Below are 7,500 nucleotides of genomic sequence, written 5' to 3' on the forward strand. Positions count from 1 at the left end.
TTCTGTTTCACAAAACACACACACACACACACACACCCACACACACACACACACACACACTCCGACGCCCCTCTCTCCTCATTCTGTCATGGTAGGTTAGGCGTTGCGGTGTTTGTCGTGACCCTTAGCGGTGCGTACGTCTGAGATATACGAGCCGGCTGCTGACATGTGATCAGTGAGGGTCAACCCTACCTGACACGTGTCATTAATCACACGTATGTGCTGCTCAGAGTTAACAACGTCATCTAGGAGATGGACAGGACGTTTTATTGGCTTTCAGCATGAGTGCCACCCCGCACATCTAGGGCAGAAAACGACCTTCTCTGGCCACAGACCACAGCGGCTGGAAAAATCCCACAATTCACCAGCACCATTCAAGGTTTTAAGGTCCGTTCACATCTGGAACGATAACTATAAAGGTAACTATAAACTATAATGGTACATTGTTGCTCAAGCATTCACAGTACAACAATATCTGTGATAAATTCCTCAGCAAATGAAGCTGTCACTGCAGTGAGTGACCGAATTCTCCCGCTCCCTTTCTTTCTAAGAGCTGTGATTTGATTGGTTGAAAATGTTTTATTGTTGTATCTACATCCAAAAGAGAGATCAAACCAAAAATATAGTTATAGTTATAGTTATCGCTTTGGATGTTTTTGTAGTTATACACTACCAAAAAAAAAAAAAACTGTCAACAATTTTGACACACCTGATTGAATGTACTGTTTTTTATTGAAGCCAATTTGATTTAAAGGCTTATGTTTAAATGCTTGAACTTTGTTTCTACTTTAAAGGATCTAAAATATAAGATAGTTTTGATTTGTTTAACACTTTTTTGGTCGCTGAATAATTCCATTTGTGTTATTTCATAGTTTTGATGTCTTTACTATTATTCTAAAATGTGGAAAATAGTAAAAATAAAGAAAAATGTGGTGTGTCCAAACTTTTGACTGGCAATGTTCTCCTTATAGTTATAGTTCTAGATGTGAATGGACATTTAGCAAACAACTAGATATTTTGACAATGTCTAGTTAGGAAAGAACCTCCAAATGATGATTGACTACTGGTCAGAGTGGCTTGAGGACAAACTTAACACCCAAAACCATCAGTTATCATCATTTTTGCTGAAGGCTGGTTTTACTTTCCCAGCTGCACGCAACAGCTGTTTTTATTACGATGTTGCAAAACTCACGCTAAGGCTAGAATTAGGAAAATATTGCACTTTTAATTTCAACTCTCCAGTTTCACAGCGTTGTGCTCTTCATGGCGACAGTAAGGTATAATTTACTCGGCTGCTTTTGCTGTTGCAGTAAGATAAAAGAAAACATTGTTCAGCTTCCACCGTAGTGAAGTCTGTTGTCCCAATGAAATTAAGGCTGCGAGTGCAATTCAGTAACATGGATCATTAGTTCAGATTTAACAAGGCGGACAGTGTGAACGAATAATTCAAAATGAATTATTAGTTTTACAGGTCGGTGGCAACGAGCATGAATGCTGAAGCGTTTGTGTTCTCTTCCTCTCTGCAATTGAACTGAATATTTTTTGCATATTCTTTGACTTTTGGGATCCTGTCGGTGTACACCTTGGATTAACCAGCAGCAGGGGATGCAATTATATTTTGTGATAACCGAGGGACACCGTTCCTCCTGTTGCCTCCCCTCTGAAGAGAAATACAGCAGAGCAACCTCTTGTGTTGAAGTGGCAGTTAACTTGATTTAAGTATAATAGTACTAGCATCATATGTGTGTGTATGTGGTTCCAGGTTGTCGGAGTTTGCTATTGGGTGGCCAAGGCTCATCTCCTTTTTATTTTAATAGAGCCTGGTGTCATATTTTCTCTGACAGATTAACAGCAGCCATGTCCCACACAGAAAGATAAAGGTGTGGAAAATGGTTCTTCTATTTGCCAAAGAAAAACCAAATCGTTCTTCTTTGGCAAATGGAGCCAGTTCTGCTCTCCTTTTAACATTAAAAGGTTCTTTTGGTTCTTCTGTGGCATCACTCTGAAGACCCATTTTCGGTTCCAGTTTGCACCTTTATTTTTCTGTGTGCATCATGTATTTTTTTTTAAATTTTTTTTACTGTAAACCACATCAGCTCCTTGATGGGGAAGCCAACCATTAACCCTTGGACCAATAGAGACTCCTAGGCTGTGAGTTCACTGCTACTCAAAATATTCTATTTTGTTCCTGGAGATCGTAATTTAGTTAAGTCCCCCCACCTGTGGAACTGGATGAGGCCTAAAATTGAATCCTACCAGAGCTTTCTCTCCTGCGTCTCCGTTACTCTGTCTCCCTTGCTACTTATCTACCGGCTGAACCATCTAGAAAAAAGTGTTATCTTTTTACTCCAGTGGTCAATGGAGTAAGACTGGGGACACACCGGAGGATGTTTAAAACCCTAACTGATTTTGAAATTGCATGGTATCACACACGCAGCGACGGATTTCACCGATTATCCTGCTGACTCCTGAGACATCGCTGACATCACAACCTCTAATTTCCAATGTAAATCCAGTTGAAACAGCAATGGAGATGGACAGCCAGACTCAGCTCACTGTAAACTCGTCTCTCATTGGCTGTTGGCGGTCTGTGATCCCCACGCTGGCTGTGGATATCAAACATGTTTGATAATATCGGGGCCGATCAGATTAGCCTGCAAGTGGATTGGGGTGGTGAGGATTGAATATGTAAACCCTCTCACCCTACTAGATAATCTTTGCTGACCATCGGTCCCAATCGAGCATCAAATTGAGATTTCCCTTCAGATTGTCAGGATGGATAAATGTGGTGTAAATCGCCCGGTAATCTTCTTGTGCATCCCCAGCCTAAGGTAACAGGTATACAGTTCAGTTTTTAGGGTAAGGCAGGTGAACAATTCAAACTATTCAAACTAATTTCATCAGTCGTTACAGTAAAGCCTTCGTCATTAGACCACATAGCAGGAGCCTGTGAAATAATGTTCCAGAAAATAAATATCTTCCTTTCATTTTAAATAAGCTTAACTGAATACAAAGTTCTTATCTTATTGGATTTATTACCAGTTTACAAGTTGCGTAAGTGAACATGATAGTTGAATGATAGTTGAGTGAATTTAAACTATTGACAGAATTCACAGATTATGCACAATCTTCACGAGCCGTCTTGTGACGGCTAAAACATCTTATCCACTCTTCACACTGAACACCATCAGGGTAGTACGTGATCCTTCAACAAGAGGCAGGCTTTTAGCCAAAGTGCATGGATGATAAATGTGTAATTAAATGAAAATCATGTCTGTATATGCATAGCTTACATATTAAACGAATTTCCCACAAAATCAAGGTCATAGTGCCAAAGTATCAGCAGTTCCCTCTCAGACATGTTAAAATCAAATAGATTTTTTTGTTTTGAGGTCATGACGGTAAAATAAGGACATAATATAAGGATATAATATATATTCTCTGATAGGCCGTTTTTTGCCCGCCCTACCCTGTTTTCCACTTCTCAAGATCAATGTGCATCCAACATTTCTGAACTTTGTCCAAAAAACCTTTCACCAGATGTTGATGTTCAGAAGCTTTTGCACTGTGGGACAGGTAATAGTATATAATGTAATAAGACTAAAGGTGAAAAAAATATACTTTATCGCAATAGTTAAAACAATAGGTGCATAAAGATGGCAGCTTTCTGGCTCTGCATCATGGAACCATTCTGAAAATGTTATGTAATGTTACTGTATGCAGAGTATAAATATAACTGTGTGAAAACTGAAGAAGCAGGTATGTGAATTCATTGCAGTATACATGATATGCAGATGTGCATCGCAGCCACATTAAGTCTACAGAAGGCCATACATACAGTATCTACATAAAGTGTTGCAGCTTGTCAAACTATACACCTTATCAAATACATTCACTTTACAGCTATAGATAGCACACCGTTGCTGTCTGGTGACAAACCTCCAGGAACTAAGAATAACAGCCTGGTTTTCAGGGTTTCATAAGCCCAAGAGGTCGGAGGATTTTCTCAACCCACAGAGGCTCAGAGGCTCTGAACAGGAAGTACCAGAGGGAAAGACAAAAATGGCAAAAACATAGGTGCATCCTTATCTATTCACAGTATCACTATATATTATATCAGAACATGGAAGGAGGTAGCGTAGGTACAGGGGAAGGTGTCATATTGTATATGCAGACTCGTGCAGAGTGCAGAAATTATGTCAGTCAGGCATCCTCAAATAAATAAATGGTAATAATTATAATTTTGGTACCCGAAATGAGGGTGTAATCAATCATTTATTTACAAAGTTAGTTTAAGTTTATGTGTGTTTATGTCTATGTATATGGCCTTCTGTGTCATTCTATTGTTTATTTATTTTTATTTTTTTCCTCAGACGGGAAAAAGCACGGGAAAGAAGGGAAAGTTTTAAAAATTCTTTAAAAAAAATAAAATGTGCAGAAAAACAGAGGAAAACAATGCAGTAATTGACCATATATGAATAGATAGTCAAGGGAATGCAGAGAGCAGTCCAGGTTGTTAAGTCAGTATGGTGCAATGCATCCACCCTGTCTCAAAAAAAACAAAACATAAACAAAACCCAACTCCTCAACAAAGGCACAGCGGTCCGAAACTTTTGGACACGACTTCAGTATACAAAGAACTTTACTCACTCTCACCCTCAAATAAGTTTAACCAAAACACCCAGTGGTGCCAGAGTAATACCCAGTGAAGCAGTGTGCTGCTGGAGACAGGGAACAGCCGCTCGCCCGGCCCACCGGCCCTAATGAGCAGTAATGTGTCACACACTGCTGCACTTTGGACTTTTAATAGGAAAAGCCTGTTCAGATGCACTTTCTTTGTATTTTAGGTTTAGTTTCTCTTGCTCCCTGTCTTTCCGCCTGTCCACATCTCTCTCCTCTCTCCCTTATGTGTGCTCTCATGTGTCACTGTGTGTGTGTGTGTGTGTGTGTGTGTGTATGTGTGTTTGTGTTCTATAAAGGGGCTTAGTAGAAGCAGACATTGGCATAAACGGCTTTCAATAAGAAACACTTCTTCATTACTTATCACGTCATTTTGTTTGTTTATAAAAGTTTTAGGAATCTGTTAAATTAGAATGGGAGTCTCTGACAGGGGTCTCCAAACTCAAAGTAGATATAGCCTACATTATTCCAGGGATGCCATTCTGGAAAAAAAAATTAAAAAATAAAGAGAGAAAATGTTCTTTTAATTTAGAGGAGAATTTGTCTGTCTACAGCCCGACTGTTGTTGGAGATAACAGGCATTAAGAGACTTTTTAATACCTGCTGTAATTATGCTGTTAACTTCCACTAAAAGAGACAAAACTGAAAATTAAACCATTCCACATTTTGCTGGGAAACAACAGAGTCTCTGTGAGAAATAAAGAAACAAGCCATTCAGCACCATGGACAGCGATCGGCAATACAGCAACAGTCTTAGAGTTGTAATACATACAATATTTCCTTCTCCTTTAAACAAAATGACCATAATACATCTGCAGGGGTTTGATATATACTTACATATTATATATCTTCTTCAATCTGCTTACACATACACACACATATACAATCTATGCTTCATGTTTAGTAATCCTTATTTAAGTAAGCCACTGAAGTAGTACAACTAACAGCTGTAAGTAAATCAAATAAAATAAATGTTAGTAATCCATTCCTTTCCCATACTGTTAAAATTGTCAGCAACATATGGTTACGTAACCCAACAATTGTTTATATTCTATTTTACTGATTTTGTTTAATTTATTATTTCTACTAGGTTTTTATTGCTTATTTTTATATTCTAGTTGTGTGTGTGCTTTTTCCCTTTTCCTTGCTGAATCCTATTACTCTGCTGCTTCAACAACCTCATCTCCCCACAGAGATCAATAAAGTTTTATGTTATCTTACCAATGACTCAACCATTACTCCGTCAGGTGCTGAGATTTCTGGCTTTCAGGACTCACTTTCCAGCCTGATCTGTTTTGGAACAATAACTCAGTACTTAGCGTTGTTATAATATGCTATTTCACTAGATGTTTCTGTTAGATCTCTGCTCTAATTAGCCAGCTTACTCCCCTCTATTGTGAAAATGTGACTTTATTATTTGTGTGAATTAAAGGCCACCATAAGCTCTACCTGAGACCTGCCAATGTTGTTGCAAATCCTTGGTTGCCAATAAAGATCGATAAAGTCATAGATTCCTTGTTGCCCCTTTAATGTGAAATTAATTATTAGTTTCACTAGTTTCACTATAAAGGGACGGTCAACCCAGTATGTTAATTTTCTTATTTAGTATCACTCTTGAGTTCTATATTCATCATCCACCAAGATTTGAATGTTCCTAACATTGAATAACTGTAATGAAATGGAGCTTTTGGCTGTTGTATTGTTCATAGTGATACAGTTCAGAGAGCTGATAAATAAAAGATAAGATATCACTTTATTAATCCCCTTGGGGAAATTCAGGTGCCACAGCAGCAACTGGCAGAACAAGTGGTCTAAGGGGCTATAGGGTCCAGGTCCAAGTTACTGTGCAGGGTGTAGTTTTTAATCCGCAGCAAAACAGAGAAATCAATTTATTGGCTTTTCTCAGCATAGAAACGACTTCAGATTCTCGCAGTTTCGTGTTGTTTTTTACACCCAACAATGACAAAAAAAAAAACATTTTAATGAGAAACTGCATATTTTAGTTATCCCTTTAAACAATTAATCAAAGGCCATTTTGCAGGTGTACTCCTCCCTTTCACGATCAAACAAAATAAGCTATAAAGCCCATTAAATAATCCAGATGAACATAGTCTGAACCTCTTTGAGTCTTTGAGTATTACACCAGATGTGATGTAGACTTCAGCTTTCTGTAGCTTTTTATTGAGAAATGTTTGCTCTGCTCGCTCAGTGGAAATCCGTGGGCAGGCGCCACTCAGTCATGTCAGGACTCCTGCTCTGCTTTTCTGTCTCCAACCACACAGTATTGATTCCTGTCACCACTAAGCTCTCTCTAAACCACTAACCTCTCCTTCCACACTCCCTCTCTCCCTCCCCCTTGTTCTCCCTCCACAGCCTTCCTCCTTCTGCCCTCTCTCTCTCTCTCTCTCTCTCTCTCTCTCTCTCTCTCTCTCTCTCTCTCTCTCTCTCTCTCTCTCTCTCACTATATCTACCTCTTTCTCTCTCTCTCTCTTTGTCCCTCTTCCCTTTTTCTCTCCTCCACTCTTTCCTTCTCTCTCTTTCTCCCTCTCCATCTGTCCGTCACACACAATATCTTGGACACCGGCGATCAGATTTTGACAAAACTTTGGGGAATGATGCGTCTAATTGCTTTTTTTAAATTGCACTGATTGGTCTAAGGGGGCGCTATGACATCTGTGTACTTGTTACTGATTGGCCCAAAGGGGGATTGCATCATTCGTGGGGGACGACATGTTTAGTGTTGCCTATTTCTAGCTTGTTTTCTCTTTCTCGTCGCACCTGTATCTCTCTCTTTCCTTTTTCTCTATCCATTTCTGTCTC

Source organism: Centroberyx gerrardi, chromosome 3, assembly GCF_048128805.1.
Source record: "Centroberyx gerrardi isolate f3 chromosome 3, fCenGer3.hap1.cur.20231027, whole genome shotgun sequence".
NCBI classification, from domain to species: Eukaryota; Metazoa; Chordata; class Actinopteri; order Beryciformes; family Berycidae; genus Centroberyx; species Centroberyx gerrardi.